The sequence below is a fragment of the Anabrus simplex genome, chromosome 1 (assembly GCF_040414725.1).
Source record: "Anabrus simplex isolate iqAnaSimp1 chromosome 1, ASM4041472v1, whole genome shotgun sequence".
Taxonomy (NCBI): Eukaryota; Metazoa; Arthropoda; class Insecta; order Orthoptera; family Tettigoniidae; genus Anabrus; species Anabrus simplex.
The window spans coordinates 583103250-583122635 of NC_090265.1; the positions used below are offsets into that span (position 1 = coordinate 583103250).

General features: G+C 40.1%; 1 pseudogene; it reads left to right on the plus strand.

Annotated features, from left to right (window-relative positions):
- Positions 1-19386, plus strand: part of LOC137501836 (prolactin-releasing peptide receptor-like) — a 698893-nt pseudogene that overhangs the window by 588597 nt on the left and 90910 nt on the right.

Below are 19386 nucleotides of genomic sequence, written 5' to 3' on the forward strand. Positions count from 1 at the left end.
TAATAATAATAATAATAATAATAATAATAGATGTAACATTCTAGTCCGTGAAGGTAATACAGTAGTGTACAGGAAAATACGTTTGAATAAGGAAGAAAATGAATGTCTGTTGTAACTAATGCTGTTACTACCTCCTCATGGGTAAAGTATTTTGCATATATATCGGCACAGGCCAGAGCAAATTGAAGCTGTTACGGAAATTTCGGTCGCATTTACGGTTGCTACAGTATGAAAGTGCAGAGGTGATACGCTGAGTAATGACTTTCGCAGCACAACTAGTGCATTTGAATGTTGTGAAATGTGCTACTCAGGGTTGGTCGTGTTTTAATACCACTTTATGGCGTAGTGAAGAAAGCAATGGAAAACTACCTTACTACTCATCATGCCTTGTGGGCCTCACTATGGCAATGCCATTGGTTTTTGTGGTTTACTTTATTAACTGCATCACCTATGGTGCTCTTCTTGATGATCCAACCTGCCTTTGTGCTTGAAAATATAGCAGAATGACTTCGTATTTGACATATGTCCTCCCATTCCCTTGAGAACTTTCTCCTATCTTATTTTATTTCGTGTTATTTGCTGTCTGTTTTCTTTAAACTCTGAAGATGCGTAACTGGAATGAGGGGATGGTTCACGTGCAAGGACTGAAATGTTTTGATTGCTGGAAATCTCAGGCTGGGACAAGGTTTGGGGAGCAACAGATGGTATAGGTGTGACAACCGATCACAGTACAGGTGACTTAGAATGACAATTTTATGACGTAAATGTATCAATTAAATTTTCAAATTATTTTTTGCACAGTTTATGGAATTCCCTTTCCGCCATCTAGCACGCTTAGCTTTTTGATCTCTTCTTTACAGATGTTCAATTGTCTTTATTTGACCTTATCCCCTACCACTAGTCCATGGTTTTCTTTCGTCCTCTTTCTCCTTTGTAGTCTCCCAGGATCGTTCCTGCTCATTTTCCTCCTTTTTCCTTTTCTCTTCTCTTCTTAACCTACATCTTTCCTCTTTTGTTAGCGTCTTTTCTATTCGTTCTGAAAAATATTGTGGACAACAACAATATGGAACTTTGAACAAAAGTTATAATCATCACGAAAATGCTAAACATAGGCTATTAAAAGCCTCAAATTCTTTTGTTCCCTTTTCTCCGTACGACCGAGTATGCCTCTTCGATGACCTTGTGATGTTTGGGACATCATTGCATGTTTTTAATTATTGAACTATGTAATTAATTGATAAGACGAGTATATTTAATCACTGATAGGTCATGTTTAAATTAATATGTAAATATATATATATAGGGTTTTTATCATCCATTTCAATCATCATTTCATTTCTTTGTATCGCGGCTATAACGTATTCTGAACGAACAAATTATTGGGTAAAGTATTTCAACATCATGCATATTTATAACTTGCAGTAAATTTTCCAATAGCCGTTGTGAGGTGACCAGAGTCAGCAGGCTAATTTCAGCCCAATTCCAGGAAAAGTACGTCATCTAGGTTACGAGAGATCTTACCCTCTCTACCTCATGAAGAGACAGTTGATACATTATTAACACCCACTTTTCAAACTCCGCTTCGGGACGCTTTATTTCAGCGGGAAACAGCCTATGTGAATGAACGTAATGAAGCAACGTGATGGATTCACAGCAATACGTAGGGGAAGGGATGAGACCTCGAATCTTACTGGACCATGTGATATGGCTGATGGAAGGAGACTATTGAACCGATATATACCACCGACAAGAGCTGGAGAGGACATTCTTATTAGCACTCTGATTCACTTTCAGATTCACAATCACATTCTTATTGGACATTCTGATTCTCACTCTTGAAAGAGACTCTTACTACGATTCTTTGTCTGCACTTCGGAGAAGATTTTAACTTAGTTCACTTCGCATCTGAGTATATTCTACTCAAAAGTTACTCTCATTGGGAATTGTTATCTCAATGACGAGAGGTAGTCAACGGGAGACCGGTTTTGACTAGTTAGGGGAGGAGAGCTTTTATTATGAATTTAGCTACGCTACTGTTACGTAATACGGAAGAATACGAGTGTATTCTCTTCATGAACATAACCCATGGTGGTTTTGCATTTAAAATTAGGACTCATTACGACTTTATGTAAGGAGTACAGTAGGATGTGTTAAAGAACACTAAGTAGTACTGGAATCCAACAACAGATGAAGCAGCCGGCACGAGAGATCCTCATATCATCAGCTTCAAGACAACAGAGTCTACAATTGGTGAGCTAAAGGCATAAGTTACTGCAGCTCTTCGCGCAACAGTTCATTTTTAAAATTAATTTCATTCAAGTTTTCTTTTGCTTCCGTAAGTTCAGATTTCGTTAAAACACCGTTACGTCACGTTTTTCATCTTAATAAATAGCTGTTTCAATTTTTATGTTCTGAAATTATTATTAATGATCCTTAAATTCCAAGTTAGTGTACTTAATGAATTTGTGTCCCGTCACCCCACCCCTGGGAGTTTTTTGAGTCTCATTACGTATTATTATTATTATTATTATTATTATTATTATTATTATTATTATTATTATTAATTATCTACTTTTGTTTTCAAGCCATAAGCTTGAAGACTGGCGGCCTTGGGATACTGTTTATGGAGTAACAATGACGTATCATTTATTTATTTTAATATTAAATTGACCCGCCACGTTATAATTTTGTCATACGTCTGTGGGCCAAGTGGGTACGTCACAACCTGTGATAAAGGGGAACATATGAGCTGCAGTATGTCATGCACATATCGCTGTGCTGTCAATGTTGCTGGCATCGCTACTGGGGTATGACCGACTGGTGCATGCGATAGCCCGAACAGGCCAGCACACCACCAGCAGGTTGGCACTGTGTCACACCACAGTAAAGACAACATTGAGACGCTCACCACGAGGCCTCCGTACACGGACACATTCGCTGTCAGTGCACAAGCAGAACCTGGATTTGTCACGAAAGAAAACCCTGTTCCAGTCCGTATCAGTTCATGTTTGTCGTTCACGAACGGGTGAGTTAGCCGTGCGGTTAGGAGCGCGCAGCTGTGAGCTTGCATCCGGCAGAAAATGGGTTCGAACCCTACTGTCGCCAGCCCTGAAGATGGTTTTCCGTAGTTTCCCATTTTCACAACATGCAAATGCTGGGGCCATAGCCTATATTAATTAAGGCCACGGCAGCTTCTTTCCCACTCCTAGGCCTTTCCTACCCCATCGTCACCATAACGTCTAACTGCGTCGGTGCGACGTAAAGGAAATTGAAAAAATGTCGTTGACGACACCTCTCGAAACGGAGACGCCGGTGGACTGGTACCAATGGCAGAACACGTAATGGCGCCGACACTAAATTTCCTTCTTCCAAGCGCCTGGAAATGGTTCGGGCAATCACAGGGGCCTGTAACGATCGTGCTACATGTGTCTGAAGGCGGACACTATAAGAGTTGATCTGCTCGTGCTTGCCAGATGATGAGATGATACTCTCTTCTGGTAGACGGTCCAGTGAGGCCTGAGCCCAAGTGCCGGGTGTGCGTGCCCTCGGTCAACCACTGATCTCAGGATGCCCTAGATGACGAGTGATTCGTGCATACGGGCATGCAGTCTAAAGCAGTCCTGCAGTGCGCCTCCTGTCAAACTCTGATGCTTGGGCGATATACTTTTCATTGCATTGTAGGGACATGCGATCGATGAACTTCCCACAACAGGAAGCACCATTCCACTGCGTACGAGTAGCCTCTGCGAGCCTCTACACAGGCCAAGGGTGGCAGCACGTTCATGGCCTCTGGTAGCAGACCGTTCAACTAATTACATCACTATGCTCATTATTTAAATACCTCCTTGAGATGTGTTTGCATACCGAGTTTTGCAGAAAAATGGCAACCCTTCCATGGCGTGTATTCTTCTTTGCAAATGAGTATAGTTATAACAAATAATACCCACTCCTGCCAAGATCTACGGTGATTAAAAGGATTGATATCAGTCGATCCCAGGTCGGAATAGAAGGGTCTATTATTTCCTTACACGTAAGGTATTTCTGGAGTTATCCTGCATGAATGCGACACCCGTATTTTTTTCAATTTACTTCACGTCGCAAACAGATAAGTCTTACGGCGACAATGGGATAGGAAAGGCCTTGGGGAGGGAAGGAAGCGACCGTAGCATTAAGTAAGGTACAGCCTCAGTATTTTCCTGGTGTGAAAATGGAAAACTACGGAAAACCTTCTTAAGATTTGCCGACAGCGGGGTTCGAACTCACTGTCTCCTGGATGACTCGTAATTTTAGTCCATTTTTACAGCTTCCTCAATCGATAATGTGTTGTTCTGCTGCAAATATAGGATGAAACTGGGAGTGTTTGATAACTTTTCCACAACCTTTGCCAACGTACATCTGATATTTAAGCAATAGGAGTGATACTGGGATTGTTCTAATAGTTCTGAGGTAGCGAAATTTCGTCCCGTAAGAACACTTTTACGTACCAGTAAATAGACAAGAGGCCAACGTATTTGGGCACCTTCAAATAATAACGGACTGAGCCGGGATCGAATCATTGAACTTGGGCTCACAAGACCAGCGCTCTACCATCTGAGTCATTCAGTCTCGCAAAGAAAAAAAAACTATGTAAATAATGGTGAATGTTACTGTAGTTGTCGACGCTGTGTTCCATATTTTATTTTTTTGATAGTGGTTTAACGTCGCACTCACGTCGGTTTTCCGTGACGATGCGAGACGATAGGAAATGACTAGTACTGGAAAGGAAACGGTCGTGACCTGAATTATGATACGGAGATAGCATTACTATATTCAAGGCTGCCGATGGTGGGGTTCGGTTCAAAAATCTTCCAATTACCACCCGTACCGTGTAGCCAGTGAACTCGACGTTTCTTATCTTCTAATTTAAATGAAAGGAAATGTTGTGAACATACACGTTGTGTTGAAAGTTCCAAAACGATTGAATATGGCTGATAGTGATAGTGATAGTGATGTAAATATCGTATTTTCTGGTTATATGGAAAAGATGATCTAACAGCCATTAGCCTTCGCTCTCATTGCGTCAAAATAATTTTACACATATTGAAACGACGAATGGAGTTCTATATTGAGCCGTATCTAGCTGTCACTCAAAGTAAGAACATATAAATTCGTGATGTAGTTGGTTTTTACATTGTCTCGGAGAAGGAATGCTAAGCGTAAGAAGAAATCTCTATGTATGTTTTGTTAATTACGAGAAAGCATTTGATAACGTAAGTTGTCAGAAGTTGTTTTCCCTTCTTGAACTAACTGGCCGCCCCAAACCCATAATTTTATTAAAGTAATTGTAACATTGTATCAACATCAGACAGCTTCTAAGTGTCGAAGGTGAAAACTTTGAACTCTATTTTTGTGCGAGATAGGAAATTATATGATATATTTTGAGTCATCAACAGCTGATAGACTTGTGTATTAAAACTTGAATAGTTCGAGTAATTAACATTTTTGAGAACGGGACTAAATTCTCCGAGCGAATAATCATAAATTATTATCAACTTACATAAACTGCGCAAAAATTGTTTATCGTCGTGTTATTGTACATATTCAGGGAAGTGACAGTTCAGTTACAAACGAGACCATTTGGCTCATGCCAGTCTTACTCAACGAACTGCTTCATAATAATTTCTAAAGACTGTGTCGTTTGTTTGTTGGACAGTGTTAATTTCTTTCCTTCCTGGTCATGTTATAATCATGCCTTTTAGGTTCATAAGACCGTGCCTTAATTTATTTCGTGAAAACTGTGCTTTAATACCATAAGTAAGGTTCACAAGACTGTGCCTTAGTGACAGAATTTACTTTGTAAAAACGGTGCTTTAATAACAGAATTTATTTTAATGAGACTGTTCCTTAGTGACAGAACAGACTCGAGGTTTTTGAACTGTGTGCGCTTAGTGGGCTTGGTGCACTAGAACAGTGCATCGAACGACAATCATTTCATTTATATTGAGCCGTTTTAATCTTATGCTTTCGTTATGAACTCTGGAACTTGTAAATTCTACGAACTGTGTTGAGTAATAATATTCAGTGAAGGTACTAACTCGCAGAATGTGCAGTGCAGTAAAGAAGTGTAGTACAAGATCTCATTGACATTCTGTGCGATGCATATATACTTCTTTATTCCCTTCATGGGACCGAAGTGGAATTACATCCTAAATCAATAATTCTACATTGCACGTAATCGATCATCAGGCGTCAAACTCTCGGGTTCGATCCCGATCCTCATCGGACCTTTAAGGCCCGTCAACCGCCGTGGGAGAACGTGGTGCCATGGTGCTGAGAGGAGATCCATGGTAAGGTGGAAGGAGTCCGGCAACGCGGGATATCGCCGATACCGATGCCGAGAGACAGCGTCACTTCCAACCACTGTTTGGACTTTCTCAAACCCATCCTTCACATCTCTGAAAGGTGATATATTTCTTGTCTGACTTGAATAAACAAGAACTTAAATTTCTAAAGAGCTTATTCAAACAACCTCTTCTCTCTCGTTTCTATACTGGGCCCTACACCCCCTGGCGTCAACCCATGCTCTCCGATAAAGTACGGCCGTTCACGTTACAATATACGCAGAAATTATAAAACAGTGTGACAATTGGCAAAAAATTACTACAATCTGGATATGGAAAGTTACTTGAGAAAGTTCACTTGGCACGGTTATTGGATCAGTGGATCGGATGGTGCTCTTTTCCAAAGATCAAGCGTTTTATAAGTGTAGCCAATCGAACCGAAGGCCAGCCTCTGCATTGGCTCAACTTCTGTACTTTGTTTCCATTGGTGTAAGAGCAGAAAAGGTACACTCATACAAGTGTGTTATCATGAAGGGCATTAACCACAGTATTGTCTTTCTAGAAATTGTAGGATATAGGGGATGTCATGGATCCAAAAGTCGATCAGTGTCGAGGAGGTGCGATACAGGGGTCTTCAAAGGAGATTCACAAGATAGTTGGCAAGTTGATCTTCCTCAAGGGAGGGCAGTGTACGCTATGTTGCATAATTACCGAAATTCTAGGCACATTCTACTCATAGCCCAGTCGCTTTCATATTGTTAAAGCCAGGTATGAAAATATGAAAGTGACATTATTATTGTGGACCCTTGGATTATCGTCGCAGCTCCCCAGGGGTCCGCGAACCACAGTTTGAAAATGGCTGTTCTACTGTAAACGCTTTTTTTAAGTTAACTATTGTATACCTGATTGTACGTCACAATAATATAGAGATGAAATGAGCTAATATAAGGTTTGGGAAAGCTTGCGTGTTGTTATTTCTAAAGCAAATCGGTACGATTTCTCAGTGTTTTCTATAAATACTTATAACTAGTAGAAGTACCCGTTCTTCGTACGGGTTATGAGAAACTGGCTTCAGTTACTCATACTATCGGTGTGACTGACTTCATTAGATATTTATATCACTGCTGTATTTATTAAGTAGGAATTATTTGTCATGTTTGGAATTATAGTGTACCTTCTTCTTCTTTTCTTCATGGGGGCCTCTAAGTATTAGTTCCTAATTAGCGTCGACCTCTAAGATCTTTCGCTACCATGTTTTTCCCTCAATCCCATCTAGATATACCTGCTCCCTTCACAAAGCTGCAGGTTTAGTGTAAGTATGCATCCGCTAGCTAGTACCAAAAATATAAATATTATTGAATGTATTTGTTTGATCCGACATTTCGTAACTATTACAAATGATCAAGGAAATACGCGATGAATAAAAGAAACGACTATAAATAACTCTCTGGGCTTGTCACACATGTCGCACATCACATAATGAATCTGAGTATAAATGTTGACAACTGGGTACAGTATATAGGTTGTTTTCATGGTTACGATGATCGTAAAAGTGGACCAAAATATCGGCACTAATAACATCAGTGATCCTACTACTCCATGATTTGATGGAAAATAGTTTAAACTATAGGTAACAGACTCCGCAAAATGCTGAAACCTAAGCCAGTACGTAAAAACGGAGGTCCGTCGGCAACCGCTAGTCGCTGTACTACGGAGATCTCCGGGGCTATTATTTTTATACTTCCCTCCCTTTCCAACCCCGCCCAAAGGAGTGCTATGAGCGTCTTACACAGCAGTTTATTTTTTCCAGATATTAAGTCATATGTGTATCAATTTTGGTTGGCAGTTATGCCCAAACGTACATGCATAATCTAGCTGCTGTAGAATCCTGGAGTTGACGTTGCCATAGTTATGGCCCTTCGTTTCTTTATCCGATTCCTAGAGCAGGGGTAGTGTGGTTCCAATATATCCATTACGGTTAGTTTTAGGGCCTTAAAACATGGTTTTCGGGCCCGAAAGGTTTACCGAGTTTTGTTCTTAGTGTCAAGGGGCTTAAAATGAGCTTTGTCTCGTCCTTGTACGGCAAATTCGATTTCGCCTATAATAGCCTAATATTTTTATATCACCCCCGTCGCTCTCCCCCTAGAATTGTCTTGAAAAAATATAGCCCATGTTACTCACTGGCAATGTAGTTTTCTATAGGTGAAGTCATTTTTAAAATCGGTTCAGTAGTTTTTGAGTCTATCAGTTACAAACGAATATACATATTTTTCCTCTTTATATATTAGTATAGAAGTATAGATTACATCTCTACGCATACGATTGTCGTCGGGAAGGGCATCCAGCCGTAAAACAGTGTCAAATCCACATGTGGGACACACTTCGCACACGAAAACCCACAAGTGTGTGTAAAGCGATAGAAGAAGAAGATACTCATTTTGAAAATACAGCTGCTTTTTTTATTCTTTACACCCCCTTAAGTGGATTTTCCAAAAAGAGTGTGTTCACTTTTAAAGGAAATTGCAAGTACCAATTTTAAAGTCTGTAACATCTTCATTTTGAGATATATGTATCATCATATAAATAATTCAACTCCTTCCTTACTTCTTTTCACCCCCCCCCCCGCCCAAAGTGGATTTTCTGAAAACGAATATGTCTGTTCTTTCATTTTTAAAGGGGATTCCAAATATCAATTTTCATGTCTGTAACATGTTATGTTTCTGTGATATATTGTAGATATTCATCTCAGAGACCCTGAGATCTATGGATTCGAACCTTTTTAAAATTATTTCTATATTTCACCCCCCCCCCATTTGCTCCCCACCTAAAAGAGGGCTGGACTTGGGCATTAAAAAATTCTAGAGTATTACTTTTCAACTCAGCGACCCCGAAAACTATGAATTCGACACTATTCTCGATTATTATTGTAACTAATCCCCCCTTGACCCACTGCCTTAAGGGCACTAGGGATGGCTTACCCCCCCACCCACAGTGATCGTCTCCCGATAGTAAGTAATACGTGTACCAAGTTTGGTTGAAATTGCTCCAGTGGTTTAGGAGGAGATGTGTCACTTACACACTCTTCCATTTCTGTATATAGTAAGATTTGTATACTCGTACTTCACCCCCTTTCCATCCCCGCCCAAAGAAGTCCTATGAGTGCCTTACACAACAGTATATTTTTCCAGATATTAAGTCTTATTTGTACCAATTTTGGTTGGCAGCTATGCCCAAACATACATACATAATCTCACTGCTCTAGAATCCTGGAGCTGACGTTGCCATGGTTACGGCAGTTCATTTCTTTATTCGATTCCTAGAGCAGGGGTAGTGTGGTGCCAATAGCTCCGTAACGGTTGGTTTTAGGACCTTAAAACATGGTTTTCGGGCCCAGAAGGCTTACCGAGTTTTGTTCTTTGAGTCAAGAGGATTAAATTGAGCTTTGTCTCGTCCTTATACGATAAATTATATATTTTTCCTATATTAGCCTATTATTTTTATATTTCTCCCCCATGCCCCCCACATCGAATTGTTTTGAAAATAAAATACAGCCCATGTTACTCACTGGCAATGTATCTTTCTATAGGTGAAGAATTGTTTAAAATCGGTTCAGTAGTTTTTGAGCCTATTCGTTACAAACAAATTTTTCCTCTTTATAATATTAGTATAGATTATTGTATTGTTTACTCGTAACAAACTTCCTTTTTTTGAAAACGGAACATTTTATCTTTCTCAGGTACGTGATGCCACTTGCAGTAATGGCCTACCTCTACGTACGAGTGTCCAGGGAACTGAAGGTACAAGAAGGTCCTATAGCGGTGATGATGTTTGAAGCACGTTCGAGAGAGACGCGATCGCGGGCAGATTCCAACTGCCAAGATTACAGGCAAGTATACACAACTTGAGTGCTGTTACAATACCGACAGGAAATTTACCTGTTCAATGGTTTACCTAAAACACAGCAGTTTCCACTTGATATTGGGGAAACATAAACTAATTTTCCGTTATCTTCCTAAATGTAGTTCACTTCCATCTCAAAGTACTGTGTGTTCCCTATACTTAAAGATGAATAACACGACACATAATGCCCCTGGGTTTCCTATTTTTATTCCTAAAGGAATATCGTAGCTTGGTTTGGTTCCAGCGACTTGTCTTTTAATAATCGAAATCCATTATCATGAATACCAAATTCCGGCTTCATGAGTGAATGATTTTCGTCTCGGCCTTTGGGTCCCGGATTCGTTTCGTGGCTACGTCGAGGGATTTTAATTTTAAATTCTTAATTCCCTTACCTCTGGGACTGGCTATTTGGTATTTGTCCCCAAATCCTTGCTAACTTATATCAACTATATTTAATTAAATTAGAATTAGAGAACATCCCATTAATTTTCCAAAATGTGACGTCACCGCGAATTGCACATGTGCAACTTGAACACTCAACTCCAGCCATGGCCGCCAATTTCCGCCAAATATAAGTAATTATATGTGATAGACCCCACCTGCACCATGCCTTAACGCCTGATTTAAAAGGATTACTGTGATAGAGCAAATCAGTGTTGCCAACTTAGCGGATTTTCGACTAAGGCGGAATTAGAAGACTGTCAGCGGAGAAATATATCATTTAGCGGACAGCGGAATTTTGGGCGGAATTCTAGATTTATTATAGCGGAATTTACTGTTTGATCCATTTTACGTTTTTAAAAAGAAACTGTGCTAAAGTCTGTCTCCGAGCTATTCCGTATTGCCTGTCAGAAGCTAGCAGTCACATGAGGAAAACATGTTATTTGGATCTGATGTTATGAGGTCATGGCATCATAAATTTGTAATGCGTGGGGAAAGGATACTTATCTCTTAGTTGACGAATGACGACAGACAATGAAACTGTGAGAGAGTAGCATTTATATTATGCTATGAAGGTAGACCGTTTAATGAACTGGCCTGTTCTGTGTGTGGCCCTTGAGGTAGGGATTCACCTAGTTTTCACCCTGCAGTAAAACGCCTACACATTTTGGCTGGCCGGTTCGCAGTGGAACTCACAGATCAGGTGAGTGCAGACATTTACTTTTATTACTATTTTTATTATTACTATTATTGTTCATTTTTGTTGCTCATTATTTGAGATAGGATTTCTTGGCGGAATTTTAGCGGATTTTTAGTAGTATTTAGCGGATCTTGAAAATATAATTTGGCAACACTGGAGCAAATCATGTAAATATGCACCTTCATTATATCTAATAGATTTAAACTACTCACTAATTTATCAAAAACTTCCGTGCTTCATTCACCTAGATATGCAAATATAACCCCTTAAAAGGTAAGAAATATTAGTTAATGGGTTCATACACCTTAAACAAGATTGCCCTCGTTTTTAATCTATAATCCTCATGAAAAGTTTCTATTAACTATCATTTTAGTGCTAGGCACGATCATTGCCGTTACATCCACTTCATGGTTTGGGTTTTGAATAGGATTAGACATTAACCACACACAGCACTAGCCTTCACCATACATGTGCGCAGTTTCCTATACGTGGAAGATACCACCCTTCTCATGAGGAATGTCTTACAAGGACTAGCAATTTTAAAATCCTCAGCCTGTTTTCAGTCATTCGACCGGGTGATGAATGGAGTGAAAGAAGCTCCCATCTAGCAGCGAGGATAGGAATTGTGCCCACGAACCTACTTCGCTGGCGTAGCATGGGGGAGAAGTGATACTCCCCCGTGGCGCGTCCCAGGTGGCGGATAGGGGGGTCCTAACCGGCTTGCCGGCGGACTGAAGGGAAATAAAGTACCTCTCGCGGACCAAACACACAACCCCTTGCGGGTGGGGGACGCGGACGAAGAATACATCCACGGTATTCCCTGCCTGTCGTAAGAGGCCATTAAAAGGGGCGACTAAGCGATGCTTGCATTAGAACCATGAAACTAGTTGTGATTAGTACCACCACGCGGGGAACACCATGGGTCGCTTTTACTTGCGCGTAGAACCACTATGTTAGATACCAAATAGGTTTGTGATTAGTAGCAACAGGGTGCGTTGCCGGCTTCTACAGTTCGTGTGATTAGTACCACTTTAGAAGCGACACCATGGTTCTGGCTTACCTATGATTAGTACCCACTATATGAGGAACACCACGGGATAGTGCGGGTCCCTGTGGTTAGTACACGTATGTGATGAACACCATAGGTTTGCGTTGCCTGTAAATGGCGCCGCAATGTGCGAAACACCATAGGTCTGAATTACATGTGCGAATTTCATTACCTGTGAGTAGTACCATACTCTGTGGAATGCCGCGAGTCTACGCTACTTTTGATTAGGACCACAACATGACAAATACCATGGTTCTACATTCCTAGCGGTAAGTGCCATTATGAGGGACCGATGACTTGGAATTTCGACCCCTTTAGATTAACGCACCATCGATTCAGTATTATGCTATAGATGCAGTCCCTTGGTCAGTAATACTATTGTTTCACGTCAGTTTATGTGAATGCGAGATGTTGCGGGTCGGATCCACTGATTGTTTTAAATTCATATCCATCCATTCTTCTACGACCTCACGAATTGAATTCTGGTCAGTGGAGATTTTGGAGTTTTAATTTGCCATTCCATTTCGTCTCATTTCTTACCATTAGGGGCCGATGACCTTGATGTTAGGCCCTTTTAAACAACAAGAATCATCATCATCATCATCATCATCAGGAATCGTGCCGGCTGCCGAAGCCCGTCACACTCCCCTGGGGCAATGATTAATGACAGATGAAATGAAATGATATTGGAGAGTATTGCTGGAATGAAAGATGACAGGGTAAACCGGAATACCCGGAGGAAAACCTGTCCTAACTCCGCTTTGTCCAGCACAAATCTCACATGGAGTAACCGGGATTTGAACCACGGAACGCAGCGGTGAGGGGCCGGCGACTGCCGCCTAAGCTACACAGGCTCACAAGGACTACCAATAACAGCGCGAAATCATTGCTCTCCTTCACCAGATTTTACGTTCATAATATTTTTGTCCTTGTTTTAGATATTGGCCATTGTGTTCTGGACATATTTATATCATAAAATGGAATACGGTAAACACGAGGTGTGTTGCTGTGGTACATATCTAATATTTATTAGTCCTCCGGCCTGCGATTGTGAAAAGTGAATCAGCAGGGCAATCACGGTTACTAAATGAATAAACCATTCATTTTAAATAATTATGCCCGGTAAACAGCTGCCTCTACCAACATTGTTTTATGAAAACCGCAGTTTCATATGCTGTACGTCCTAAAAACATCTGTCTTTCTGGAACACACAGTAAACGCAGGCTACACAATAATAGGAAGCTCTTATGACACAGTATTATTAAATAATACAAACCACGAGGTCCGCCTCTATAGTGTAGTGGTTAGTGTGATTAACTGCCACCCCTGGAGGCTTGTGTTCGATTCCCGGTTCTGTCGCGAAATTTGAAACGTGGTACGAAGACTTGAATTGGGTCCACTCAGCCTCGGTAGGTCAGCCAAGCAGAGGGGTTCAATTCCCACCTCAGCCATCCTCGAAGTGCTTTTCCGAGGTTTCCCACTTCTCCAGGTAAATGCCGGGATGGTATCTTAATTAAGGCCACGGCCGCTTCCTTCTCTCTTCCTTGTCTATCCCTTCCAATCTTCCCATCCCCACACAAGGTCCCTGACCAGCATAGCAGGTGAGGCCGCATGTGTGAGGTACTGATCCTCGTCCCCAGTTGTACCACTAGCCCAAACTCTCACGCTCCGTGAGGTGGTAGAGGTGGGATTCTTCGCTGAGTCCGAAGGATAAACCAATCCTAGATGGTAATCGGATTAAGAAAGAAACTGCGAGTGTTTACTTTAAAATACGTAGAGGAAACATGGTTAGGGCCCGCGTAGCTGTGAGTATGCCATAAAGCATCAGGGAATCCTGAGAACTTGACATAACCAATTACAAACATTCAGGAAAGCAATGGGAAACCAGCTCACTCCTCATTTCACTAGCACGCCTCTTCAGTGATGCCTAAGCCATCTATGACAGCTGATGGCGGAGCTGTTGAGAATCCAACCAGCCTTCGGGCTGAGGACTAAACATACATAGGCTACACGAACACCGAATTAAAATTTTCTCAAAATTGAGAGAAAAATTAAAAAAAATTATTAGTCACTATATGAATTTAAAAACGACCTGTTAGTATTATAATTAAATGTGGAGATTGACGATAGCCGGAATGGAGCATACCGGAAGTAATTGGAATATTTTTTTCAACCCGTTAGAAGCTCAACTGAAAAATGTCCTCCATCCAGTAGTTAACGAAAAATACACAGTTACTTTATACGCATTCAGTCAATTCATGTGCAGTCAGCGGTAGAACGAATATGGGATTCACGAAAATAAATCTCACTACATTTCATTGTGATGCACCCTCATTTTCACATTTTCGTGGTACATTCGAGGATCTAGTCGCACTTCACCCAGATTAAACAAACATTGAGAAAGTACTCTATTTACTATCGTCAGTAAAGGGTAAAGCACCACATCACTGTTTCTGACTCAGTCCGCGTGGTACTGTAGCTTACGACTCTATTAAAATTCACAGTCTAGCTCTTCAGGCAAGCAACTCAATGTTGAAAATATCCTAGGGATATGAGCTACAAATGTTAGGTAAAATAGATGTAATAAAGTATGAGAATATGTTCCTTATTTATTATTAAAGATTACAATCCTTTTCTTAATCATCGTTCTCCAGTCGGTTAGATTAGCCGTTTGCCTTTTTCTACCACTACGAGCGCTAATGAGAGTCAATATATTTGGTCACTTAAACACTTATAACTACATTCGGTGTGGACATTTTTCAAACAAATCAATAAAACGCTTGAGGATATTGAACCAAGTATATATTACAGCAAGAATTATGTAAATAAGTTAATTTGGCTAGGATTTGAGTAAGAAAGAAACGGGTAAAGAAACAAGCGGTTTTAGACAGCTTTTTCTGAACTGCGATTAGGCCGGAAGTGATTACCGAAATTTGTTTTTCAGTTTGATAGAGCTATCCATGACTCACAATTTGAAACCTTTTCGAGCCCTTCCGCCCTTCAACTTTCGTCACATTTAAGGAAATAGCTTAATTTTACGTTTTTCTTTGTATGCGGACATGTATTTTATCTGCTAAGACAGACCTCATCACGCAGTTGCTCTGGGGAGCCGGTGTTACTTGCTCCGCTCGGGACGGCAGTTTGTCAGCGGACAGGCGGGTTGCATACCGTGACCGCACTGTACTTGCCGCTCGGAAATAGTACCATAAATGAACAACAGCTATAATAATAATAATAATAATAATAATAATAATAATAATAATAATAATAATAATAATAATAATAATAATAATAATAATAATTTGGAGCATGGATTATGTGAGACGAACAGGACACAGATTACAGAGTATAACAGGACAGGAAAACTATTCATTGACAAAGGAAATATACAGCAGTGTGCAATATTTCCTAAATGAAAACATTTTCACGATTAATTGAAGCTTTGGGTCACGTACATTTACCGAAAGAAAATACAATGTATGTGATTTGTACACATTCTTTGCACTCTCATTAACATACATTTCAATATTTGTATGACATTTATGACTATGACAACTAATTAATCACGCGAACTGAAATATATCACTGGTGTACTTCTCCTTCACGGGATCACTGGGCTCGTTGAAATAGTATTGTAACAGTGTTTGGTACTATTGTTTGTGTACTGGCAAATCGCGAAACCCATTTCAAGTTATCATCGGTGAGCCTACTTCTATGTCTAGATTTACAAAACTTTATTAAGGAAAACATCTGTTCATATAAATAAGTTGATCCGAATATACTTACAATATGAGCATTAAATGTGTACAATCTAAGAAATCTCTCCTGTGGAAAACGAAACATTCATTAAAATTCAGTAAAACTGTTTGTGTTTGTAAACCTATCTTTCATCTGAGTATCGCACTGTAAGTCAATCAGTTCTAGCTGTAGTTCTGGTCTAAAAGTTTGCACATCCACTGAAAAGGGCGTAGTGAACACATCCACATCCTTTCCTAATGCCTGAATATCGTGAAACTTACTATCAAAATCGTCATAAGTGACCTTAAAACCTTTTCATATTGTTCTAATGTTTTTAATGTGATTCAATATTTTATTACTGCGTAATTTTCTTGAACTATTAAATACTCTGATTCCAAGGAAGGTTTGAAACTTGTTGGCGTCGATGGCCTGCGCTGTGGTGAACTCTCTTTCATAGTAAATGAAACATTTACCGACTAGTTCTGAACGCCGTGTGGTGTGAGGAATAAGGTGGAATCGCACTACTGTCACCTCACATGTGTCCATGCGTATCGTGTCGCAATCGAACATGTCTAGAAAGATGTGCGCCGCCGCCTATAGTACATACTACGTCATGCACTTCCCCTACTTGCTCGCTAAGCTGCTCTCATTACTCGAGAGCGGGGAGCAAACTGGCTCCGAAGGCATTTCGCTCTCGACTGACGATGCCTGTGCTAAGAAATGTTTTCAACATGAAGGCTCATACCACTGCCCTAAACTAATTGTACCGGAACATATTTAAAGATCCAAACAAAGGTGAATTTTATCTCCTTTCTCTTCTCCAGTCGTTTATCCGTTCGAAGTATTCATAAGATAACAATGTTGAAAATATCCTAGGGATATGAGCTACAAATGTTAGGTAAAATAGATGTAATAAAGTATGAGAATATGTTCCTTATTTATTATTAAAGATTACAATCCTTTTCTTAATCATCGTTCTCCAGTCGGTTAGATTAGCCGTTTGCCTTTTTCTACCACTACGAGCGCTAATGAGAGTCAATATATTTGGTCACTTAAACACTTATAACTACATTCGGTGTGGACATTTTTCAAACAAATCAATAAAACGCTTGAGGATATTGAACCAAGTATATATTACAGCAAGAATTATGTAAATAAGTTAATTTGGCTAGGATTTGAGTAAGAAAGAAACGGGTACAGTCATGGAAGAGCCACTCTGATAACAACGGACTGGATTAAAAGCAGATAAACAGACGATATTACGCTGATCATTAAGACAAACTTAATTTCGTTTAGCTATTGTGATCTATACTTACGAAATTACTTTCTGTCGTTTCTTGTAGATACCACATCAGACACTTAAATTATCTCAGAATCGAGCGGGTTTGCCGTAGGGTTAGGGGCGCGCAGCTGCGACCTTGCATTCGGGAGATCGTGGGTTCGAACCGCACTGTCTGCAGCCCTGAAGACGGTTTTCCGTGGCTTCCCATTTACACACCAAGCAAAATGCTAGGGCTTTACCTTAATTAAGGCCACGGCTCCTTCCTTCCCAGTCCTAGCCCTTTCCTGTCCCTATCTGCATCGGAGCGACGTAAAGGGAATTAAGGATGGTTGCCTAGTTGTAATTCCTCCAAAAACAATAATCACCACCACCGTAAAGAGAATTGTAAGACGATATAATAATCTCAGACTGCTATTTGTGTAATTTAAATTCGTATCGAGTTCAACGGACGTATAGTAACAGAAACAAATGAGTTGTGCTACTGTGATTAATGGGAACGGACAAGAGAGCTCGTGTTGATGATCTGAGGGAAGTACAGTATACCTGATGGGTCTGTGTGTCCAGTCATCAGTCCGGAGGCTTGTTGGATCTTCACAAAAAATATTATATGGTTATAGGGAAACCGCAAAATCCAATGACGGCACAATAATGAAACATACAAAGTATGATGAGTGAGGTAATTTGCCATTGCTTCCCTCATTGGACCAGGAAGTGCTATTTGCAACATGACCACCCAAATGAGTAGCACCTTCCATGATATGCAGATGCACTGGTTGTGCAACGAATGTCGTTATCAGGACAACCATTACCTCTGCAGCTCCCAAACCCTCATAGCCATAAATGAGACAGACTTCAGTAGTTACTACATTTACACAAAGATACAGTAAATATTGCATCCTGCAAGAAACAGCAACAGGAAACCCTGACTAGGAAATGTATTTAAAATCCACTCTGATTATTTGCAGAACACTGTGTAGAAGGGAAACAGCGTGGAATTTACGTCGTTCAGTCCATGTTAGCCACGGTAGTTGATGGAGGAAATAGGTGATACGGGACTGGACTGGAATATTTTTGTTGATGGTTATCTTAACCCTTTGGCACTCAGCCTATATGCAGGTGTTTGCTCGAAGACACTCAGAGCAATTTTTGTGATTTTCCAAAGGAAATGACAAAAATTCACCACGTAAAGAATTTTACACACATTAAAATAAAATTAATCACACTAATACAGGAAACTACAGTATGAGCATTTCAGAAATGAATATACCTTGGACGTATTGTTATTGGTTAAGCCCAAAAAAATTATTAAATTTTGAAAATAATTTTTTTAAATAATTTATTGTCTTCAAAGACAGAAAAATTAGATATTGTTGCGTCTTCCTTCTTTACTCCTAGACGTGGATGAAAGAACATTTAATTCTGAATAATTTGATATCAATATGATGTGTGTGCTGCAATTCACTCATGAAGCATTGCACAAAGTTATTCAGTGTACATGTAACGGTCATCGATGTCAGGGCCTCGCGGTCCGATGCACGGTGAGCAGTTACGACCGTGTCACTTCCCACATAACGGGAATCACTTTCGGCAAAAGAAGGTCATTATTACTGTCTAAATCATCTGAAAATTCATGGATATCGGCCTCATTCGGCCTTGAATATGGCCTAGCCGTTACTATAAAAAGATGACGCAAGCACGTGCAACAACGGAGTTATGAAAAGGAGTAAAATTGTAGTTTACGAAGTGCATCGAACACACGATATACCAAAGAAATGAAATAAACTATAAACAAAACTCATAGCAATATCAACTTGTTGTATTCATAAGCCAATCAAAACAGATCCACGCAATAACAACTTCAAATAACCACTACATAAAACATTCACGGTCAACAGATTTCATTTGTCGAAAATAAAAATATTCTGTAGGGCTGGTGGATATGTCTGTTGAGTTAAAC